This window comes from Lupinus angustifolius, chromosome LG08, assembly GCF_001865875.1.
Source record: "Lupinus angustifolius cultivar Tanjil chromosome LG08, LupAngTanjil_v1.0, whole genome shotgun sequence".
Taxonomy (NCBI): Eukaryota; Viridiplantae; Streptophyta; class Magnoliopsida; order Fabales; family Fabaceae; genus Lupinus; species Lupinus angustifolius.
Window position 1 is genome coordinate 3,318,364 of NC_032016.1, and position 10,333 is coordinate 3,328,696.

At 31.4% G+C, this 10,333-nt stretch overlaps 1 long non-coding RNA gene across 1 annotated transcript; it reads right to left on the reverse strand.

Annotated features, from left to right (window-relative positions):
* On the reverse strand, positions 7,708 to 9,723 carry LOC109354155. The gene is made up of 4 exons (XR_002108511.1): positions 9,176 to 9,723; positions 8,556 to 8,593; positions 7,821 to 7,894; positions 7,708 to 7,741 (listed from the first exon to the last, which is right to left on the reverse strand). It is a non-coding gene; the product is annotated as an uncharacterized LOC109354155 (long non-coding RNA).

Consider the following 10,333-nt stretch of genomic DNA (forward strand, 5'->3'; position numbering starts at 1 on the left):
TGGACTATGGAGCGCCCCCAACCCAATGGCGGAATATGGAGATTGATGATATTCGCCAAGGTGGAGATTGTTGTGCAATGACTCATATCTCTAGATAACAACAATACAACTTATGGGCTTGGGCTTATGCAAAGTGGTTGGGGTAGAGGGCTATATTTATTGATGTTATGTAAACCTAATGTAATAAGGAGAAGAATAGTAAAACACTAATCCTTATTCTCTAATAATATATAGTGGTAGCCGCTCAACGCTCCTGGGGACGTAGGCACAATTGACCGACCAATTGTTGGTATACTCTTTATAGATAAATTATGGGTTTTCGTAAGGGTAAAGAAGAAAGGGGTAATTTATATAATTTCGCTAAAACTCACTGTTAGTGTAATTTACTCTTTTTTTATGTACAAATAGCATGTTGAGAGAATATGAGTTATGACAAATTCAACCGAAATCTTCAATATAAATTAGTGAGTATAAACAGGTAGCCTAAATAAATTTTGAACTGTTTAAATTTTAAATTATTTTTGGTTATCAAATTTCTCATTTTTCCTTGTATGGAATTAAGGGTGGAAACAGGTCAGACTTTGCCTTAAACAAGCCGAGCTTGTATAACATATAGGAGCCTGAGTCTGGCCTGTTAGCCTGTTTAATTTGTTTTTCAAAGCCTAGGCTTGACCTGTTTAAAAGTCTGGTCTGGCCTGTTAGCCTGTTTAAAGGCCTATTATACTATATTATATTAAAATATGTGATCATGTCTATATTTAAATAACTAATATACATATTTTTAAATAGATTTTTATAACCCTAACAATTAAATTATCTTTTTGAATACATTTTTATATTAAAATTACATATATAATAACATTACTTATATATTAAAATTATAAAATATGAACATTATCACATAATATAAGTAAATAGGCCGGCATGTTAGGCTTAATAGGCCATTTGGATGCCCTAAAGTCTGACCTGTTAAACTAAATAGGCTTTTCGAAAAGCCTGAGCTTGATCTGTTTACGGAAAAAGCATGGTCTGGCCTAGCCTGTTATAGGCCAGGTAACAGGCCCCTGGTAGGCGGCTTGGCCTGTTTCCACCCCTATATGAAATGAGCACGCTCAATGTGGAAAGGAGAAAAAGGTCTTTTTCGGGTAAAGTAAATATCCTTTCCTCCATTCCATATTCTACAGAGATGAAAATTAATCCCATGGAATCTCATTCCTATCAAGATATGGGAATAGTAAATACTGAATAACTACAAATATTGAGTTTTGAACCAAAATTTGATTATAATAATTTTATGAATCGTTTTGAATTAAATATTGGTGGTATTTTTTTCCGCCATGATTAAGAACACACATTACATGTACATTCATATGGTTAAGAACATATATGTTATTCGTGCATTCGCATGTGTAAAAACATACATTTTACTCATGCATTTGTATTGTTAGGAACACACGTGTGACCCGTGTATTCTCATGGTTAAAAACAGACATGTTACATGTACATTCACATTGATAAGAACACACATGTTACACGTGCATTTGCATAGTTAAAACACACATGTTACTCGTATATTTGGTTTATTAATAATACATGTGTTACCAATGTATTTGCATATTAAGGCACATAAGGAAAATAAATGGCAATTTCAAATTTGAGTTTTCTAATGAAAATAGGAAATTGAAACATTTTACTATGAGATTTGTTTAAAATAAATATTTTTAAAAGTTGTAGAAAATAATGATTTTTCAATTTCAAATTTGACTTTTTAATGAAAATAGAGAAATCAAATTGTAATACTATATGAGTCTTTTTTATTAAAAATATATTTAAAAGAAATTATTATATTTTTTACATTTCGGATCATTTTATCTGTTTTTTTATTAATTCTTACAGATTATTATTGTATGACGTGAGGAAAAGAAATGACTTTTAAAATTCAAGTTTTATTTGGCGAAAATAGTCATTTCTTGGACAGTTGTCACAAATATATAGTGTCTAGTTTACTTTTTTCACCATTCCATTCAATTCATGCATAGACAAAAGAATATGAAATATAGTATGTGAGAGTTCATTATATGAACATGAAGCTCTTTTGGGAGGAAAGTAAATGAAAGAGTGACATGTGTCCATGATGACATGATAAAGACTTTTTTTTATTATATAGTTAATAGATAGATATGAAACTTTATAATTGCGTATATTCAATAATAACATAAAACACTTATTTATCATATTTGTATTCTTAGTAATGATAATTATATATATACTTCACTATTATTAATTATATTCAAGTAGTTCCATTAAGTTTATCTCACACACTACGCTAGAGTTACGGTTCAACAACGCGTATTTTAGATGTATAACAACGCTTTCATGCATTTTTTGTTTGATCATAGTAGTATATTGGCATGATTAATAGCATTTCTCAAACGTTGTTGTATTGAATATATGTCACAGCTCATCACATAAAAAGTATTGTCATATAGTCTATAAATACAACAACGCATCGTACTCATACGTTGTCATATATGTCTTACATAAACATCGCATTTTATAGGTATTATTAATTGCGCTTATTGTTGCGTTGTTGTATTGCATATATATAATAGCGCATTATCAGAAAAGCAATATTGCATTATTCATAAATATTCTCAAACAACATCTTAATACAATAGTGTAGCACACATAATGCCTTGTTGTATTAAGCATGTACAACAGCGATGTCTATAAAAAGCGTTGTTGTATTAATCTTTTACAACAGCGCATGCCAGGGTTTCCCCTAGAATTCGCTATTGATATGTAGAAATTAATACTTGCATATACATTTATTAGTAGGACAGACATTTATACATTCTCAACAACACAGATACATTAATAAAAGCCAGAAATTTGTTTTATTAACATCAATACAATTCAAACTACAAAAAATGAATATCAAGCCAATTATGTTTTGACAAAATACATAATTACAAATAAAAAATATGCAAATTTTAAAGAAACAAAATTATACAAATTAGAAACAATCAAAATTAAGCTATAATATACAAAGACTACTTGCATCTACTTTTTCCTTTTCTTTGATTGCTTTTTGCTTGTAAGATCATCCTTGTTTGGAGGAATATATTGATTCACCCAAAGCCCTTCATCATGATCATCTCTTGTATATAAATCATCATTCGTAGTTGGTCCGCTCTCACGCGACTGGTATGTCCCTAAAAAAGGATCGTCTTCATCAATATCTTCATATTATTGGTCAACAATATTATTGACAATTATTTTGTTAGTTAAAAGAACAATGGGTCATTTCATATCAGTTGGGTCACTAACATAGAATACTTGTTCAGCTTGTGATGCTAGAATAAATGGCTCATCTTTATATCATGACCTATTAAGATCCACCTGTATGAACCCTAACTCGTCAACTCAGAAGCCATTGTTGTTATCAACCCACATACAATAAAAAACAGGCATCCAAAACATTGTTTAATCCAATTCTCATATTTTTTCAATCACCCCAACGTATGTCATGTTCGCATATATTAGTTTTCTATCTTTTACATTTGACATGGGTAAAGTTCGAGCAACAAGAGTCACACCACTATTTTGCATTTTACTTTGATTATCTTGTTTTTTCATATAAAATGTGAACTCATTAAATAGGTAACTAGTGTAGGATAAAATATGAGTACTTGGACCATTGGTTAACCGCGAATGCGCATTTATATTCAACTCCTCAGCAATGTGATTTTTTAGCCACTTTATAAAACACCGATTATGCTCTTTGGGAACTCAATTTTCATTCTTACTTGGGTAAGACTTCCTTAGCATCTCCTTGTGTATTTCAACATATAGCTCAACCTCGTCGACATTATGTAAAACATATCAGTACGCTTGTTCCAATTTCGTTCTTGTTATAGTCAATATTTCATTCTCAGTAATACCTTCACCAAATGTTTTTTTGCATATCGAGGCTTTTGAATGCCCATGAAATCACCATTAGTAAGGTATCAGGTACAAAAATGAAGGGCTTCTTTAACAACATATCACTCGACAATACAACCCTCTGGTCTTGATCGGTTCTTCACATACTCTTTTAATGTCTTCATATAATACTCAAAGGGGTACATTCATCTTATATAGGAAGGGCCACATAGTTGTGTCTCTCGAACAAGATGAATGCTTACATGAACCATTATATCAAAAAAAGAAGGTGGGAAATACATTTAAGCTTACACAAAGTCAAAATAATTTATCTTTGCAATGCAGGTAATTTCTCAGGGTCAATCACTTTGCTACAAATTTCCTTGAAGAAGAAGTATAATTTAGTTATAGTTCCTCAAACTTTTTTAGGTAGAATTGACCGTATTCCAATAGGCAACAAATGAGACTTAAGACCTGCTAACTTGAGGTCTTTCATTGATACGAGATTCTGAATGTTGGAGAGTACCCCTCTATAAATTTAACACCATGAAGAAATTTACAAAAATTTCATTTTCTCCTTCCTCGACAAAGTATAAGTTGCTAGAGATAGAAATCTACGTTTTCCCTTCATTATTGGTCCCAATTCCTTTCTTATTCCCAAACTAACCAAGTCCAACCTTGCATTCAAGTCATCTTTGGTCTTATCAGGGACATTGAGTAAGGTACCAAAGAGACTTTCAAATACATTTTTTTTAATATGCATAACATCGAGGAAATGTCTTATATATAATGAACTCCAATATGACAATTCAAAGAAAATTGACCATTTCTTCCACCCATTTGTGATAATTTCTTTTGCAAAAGGTTTAAAAAAGTTATTATTCAAACCCTTTACCTTTTTAAATAATTGGTCACCCATCAACGACAAAGGAGCATGACATTCTTCATTGTTTCCATCAAATACTTTTCTCCATCGTCGATAGTGATGATCTAAATGCAAAAATCTATGATGGTCAAGGAATACATTCTTCTTGTAGTGTTCCAAACTCATTGAATGAGTATTGTCTTCACATATAAGACATGTAAAATGTTCTTTTGTACTATATCCAGACAGATTACCATAGGCAGGGAAATCACTGATTGTGTCAGGAAAAAAAACCCTCAAATTTAATCTTTCATCCCTATACGCATCATACACATTTATACATATCTCCCACATTTCCTTCAAGTCTTCAATTAATGGATCAATATATATGTCTATGTCATTACCTGGTTGTTTAGGTCCAGAAATTAACATAGATAACGTGACATATTTCGCTTCATGCATAGAGAAGAATGTAGGTTGTATATCACCAACATCATTGGTCATGTACTGTGCGAGCAACTTTAAACACTATGTGGGTTAATTCCTTCTACAATGCAAGGCGTAGATTCTTGATTCTTGACCAAAACTAGGATAGTCGTGATAAATTTTCTCCATTGAGGAGAATCTACAGGATGTCGAAGCTTGCCATCTTTAATACTTTATTCATCATGCATGTCAACTTCTTTTCATCTTTGACATTGTTAAACATACGCTTGAATCCTGATTTGATGAGAAAATACCATACAACCTTTTTGGAAATTGAGTCTTCCTTCTTATATCGTGATGCATTACATTTAGGACAAAACTTTAATGAAGCATACTCATTAAAAAATAAGATGCAATCATTTTTACAAACATGTATCCTAGTGTAGTCCATGCCAATGGAGCGTAACATTTGTTTTGCACCATAGGTTAGAGAAGGGAGCACATTATCTTCTGGCGACATATGCTTCGTAAGTGCAAGCAAGTCAGTGAAACTCTTATCAGTCCATCCATTAACAGATTTCAACTTATACAACCTTGACACTGCTATCAATCTTGTGAATTTAGTACAACCATCATATAATGGTTTCTCAGCATCACTTATCAAGTGATGAAACATCTCAGGATAATCCTGAAGATTATCTTTGACAACATTTGCTATTTCCTCGAAACGATCGTCTTCATATGCATTTGTGTAGTTGTCTTTCATATGCATCTCATCATCACAATCCATAACGTCTCTCTTATCACCAAGTCTTGTCCAACATGTGTAACTTTGATCAATACGTGACATACTAAATGAACTTTTAACTCATTTGGAGTAATTCGGTTTGAGTAACAAAGCAAGGACATACAAATCCATTAGGGTTTTCAGCATTCTCAATTGCAAACCTAACAAATAATTTCACTCATTCCTCATACTCCTTCGTCAATCGATTGACACTCATCCATTTTCGATCCATTTTCAATTAACAAAAAAATATAATGAGCATAAATCCCTAAAGCTTGGAGTTAAGATCACCAAACAGAGCAAATACATTATTATATAATTAAAGTGAAAGAGGTCGGAAACCCCAACTCAATACAAACTAAATGAGTAAAAACACTTTCACTCATGTATAAGGAAAATATTTATAACTCAATACAAGCTAAATATAATTTAATTAAAAAGACAATTAATTATAAGGAAAACTCACTTTCAATTCGGTGATGAATGCGAGAATACTTAAAAATTTTAGGGTGTGATAGTATTTTAAACATCGTATAATGAAGATAGCACTTTCAATGATACCTACTCCACAATGCCCCCTACAAATAGCGCTATTGAAGAGCTCCCCATTCAACTATAAGGAAGGTAAGAGTTCCACAACGCAACTTGAAGGAAACATTGTGGAAGATATAATAATTTTTTTACCAATTATTTTTTTAATGAAATTCAAATTAATAATGACATTATGACATTCGATTAATGACAATTACTTAAATATATAGAATAATTAATTATGGAAATAAATAACATTCAAACAATCTTAAGAAATGGGAACCCGTTAATCGATTAAGAAATGAGATAATTGATTACATGGAGTTACAGTATCTGAAATCTTGGATTTCGTAGGCTCGTTAATCGATTAAGTATTGTGTTAATTGATTAAGTGCAGAGGAAATAGTTTTGTTGATCATACTAATAGCGCTTCTTCTAAAATGTTTTGTTGTATAGCTAAAAGAAAATAATGAGAGCGCTACAAGAAATTTGTCATATACCTATGGACGAAAACCATAGGTAAAAGATGAAAAACTATAGGTATAGCACAAAAAACTTTTATCTACAACCGTTTTTGTCAATCGTATTTAAGTCACTATACCTACGGAATTTCACTGTCACTATAGGTTTTAGTAACGACTGTCGGAAGTGTGGGTATAAACTTTAACTTATACCTTCGGATTTTATCTGTCACTAAAGGTATTTATACCTACGGCTTTTCCCTATCACTATATGTTTTAGTTATGCCCGTCATTACCGTAGGTATAAGGCTAAAAACTTATACCTTCAGTTTTTGTCCATCACTATAGATTAATATGGTTTTCTTATACCTACAGTTTTATTCCATTAGTATTGGTGATATTAAAAGAGTCATACTTATACTCACAGTTCCATTTCGACCTGTTTTAGTGACAGATCTTAATATGAAATCATAAAATGAATTTATAATGGAAAAATAAATATATGAACACATCGTTATATTTAAAATTAAAAAAGTCATACAATCCAATGAATTATATTAATTAAATATGTCGATCTAAAAATAACATAACTACATATATCATAGATATAAAAAGTCTTATAATCCTAACTTACACAATTTGAATGTCCATATAACAATATATACAAATTGTGTTTCCAAAACAAAAATCATAATGGTTCATTTCCGATTTTGTTGCATCAAAAAGAAATTACCTACTAACCTTCACCTGCAAAAAATAAAAAAGACATCAATGAATGAATAAAATAACCCAATGAAAAAACTCTATTAATGAAAAATTGTTGTACCATTTTCATTAGCTTCATTAAAATCTAAATTTGGAGAACCAAAAGAAGTTGGGGGTAGTAGAAGAATCTTGAATCTATTGAAACCGAAAGGAAAATAATACAAGTTAGTGAACTATTTTGTTGCGATATGTTGTGTCCTTAACTCAAGGTACAATATATAGTTATATACTCACATAATCAACTCAATGACAAATATCCAATGCATATAAATCAAAATAGTCAACCCAATAACAATTACCAAACACATATATATCAGTATGCCATAGTGTTGCTTCTATGTATGAGAATTGGAGTTACTGAACTATAGCAGACGAGTTCATAAAAGAACAAATTAGAAATTAACTTTAGTAGACCTGTTAAGCTATCTCAATCAGTTCATAAAATTGATACAAATATAACATGAACTTTGAAAAAAATTGAGGGTAATACGGTACACCTGTGTTGCAACTTCTATCATGTCATCAACATCTCCTCTATAAAATTGACTTTAAATAAATGATATCATATTTGTCATCATACTTTCTATATGCTTAACCATCTATAACTCTTGATTTTCGGACAAATAAACCTTCACTTTTTTTATTTCGACATCTTTCTCATACAACGCACATGTCCTTTCTTTGTAGAAGTAGCATGCAATTATAAAACTAACAAAAATCAAGTGATTATGCAAAAGACCATTGTCTATAACTTAGTAGTGTTTGATTAACAGTGAAGTTTCTATTGGTCCCGTACCAGGCTTCATCAAGAAGTGAAATTATTCCACCGGGATTCTGCAAAGATTGAATAATAAAATAATATGTATCTGAGTTCCTTGTAGGAAAATGAGAGAATTTGTACGACTGAAGAGCATATTGTACTTCATTACTATTTGAAAAGCTATGCATTTTCTTAAAAAAGAGAACAAACAGAGTTTTGTACTTATAATTGGATATAAACAAATCACATGCTTTAGAGTTCAGCAGACATAAAAGAAACTATCAATGCATTAAGCAATAGTAAATACTTTCTCAATTAGATCCTAAACATCTTGGTTGTCAACAAACTCTATAACTCCAATTGATCTCTTCTTGGGTGTATTCTTCTTGTTCCATTTTAAAAACATGTGGCAAGAATTGAACCATGATAAAATATATCAGGGAAAAAATAAATATCAATATATAGATGGCAAATTGTGTCAGAATTATCGAACTTGATTAAAGTGTTGTTGTAGCTTTTCATTTGTAAAATTAATACAGAACTGCTCAAAACTAAATAGTATTATATATCAAAAGTAAAGAGTAATAACGAACTCATGGTATAATCATGAAACAAATCATGAAATGCACAATTAGTAGTTAAAAAAAGAATAGTACCACGACAGCATCATACGTCCTTGCAGCACCGCTTACCGCCCCGATGCGATGACCGAAACATCTTGAAAGACATTTCTATGTCCTTTGAAAGCCTAGACCGGTTTTGCTTAACATGAGAAGGGGAGACAAATATAGTCATCCCCATCGTGGAAACTGTCCACACAAGGAACGAACTGGCTTGGTCGGAAATGAACCCCAAACAAGGTGAGGAGAATGGAGAAGAGAGCTTCGTAGTCGTTCCACACAGCGTTAAAACCTTCGATTTAGTTGGTACGCTTGAAACCGTCTTAGAGCTTCATTACTCTTCCATGGCAAGACCGTGAAGCTGTCAATCATCATGATTCCCTGCCGGCATGGAACTGGAATGTCGAGTGTGAGAAAGAAGAGAAGGTTGCATCACATAAGGATGAAACCAACGGATGGACCAGATCCGGAATCGCAAGCCACCATCTACTTGTATGCCTGAACTGCTATCGCCGCTGGTAGAAAAGGAGAGGTTGGCCAATTTATGGATTTCAATCCCTCTCCCCTTTTCTCTTCTTCGTTGCTTTTGCCACACAAGGGGTAACCCCAATTTACTTCCTTACTTTTATTACCTAATTACTCATTTTAACTTATTTTATTTAACATTTATTATTTGTTACTTTTATAATCCATTTTTTAAGTTGTTTATTTGTTTTAGAAATTATCACATCTAGCAAAATCAAAGCCTATTAATTTATTTCATTACTTTGTTTATATACTACATTGGATAGAAATAAAATTAGAAATTCTATTTCTTTAATCTAAAAGTAAATTACCCTAATCATCCTTTAAATTTTAAATATCTAAAAAAATGGAATTTTTATAATAAGGTTATGGTTCGAGTCGTCTCTAACTTTTCTGAAAATAAGAAGAAGGTCTATGACTAACACCATCTCTAAGCTATTAATTCCATACAAAAAATAATTAAAAACTATTTTATCACCTAATTATATTTTGGATTTTTTATAGTAAGCTCATGCTTCGAGTCGTCTCTAACTTCTCTGAAAATGGGAAACATGTCTATGACCAACACTGTCTCTAAGCTATTAATTCCATATATAAAAACAAATAAAAATTGATTTATCACCTAAATTTTAAGGAATTTTTATAGTAAAGTCATTATTCGAGTCGTCT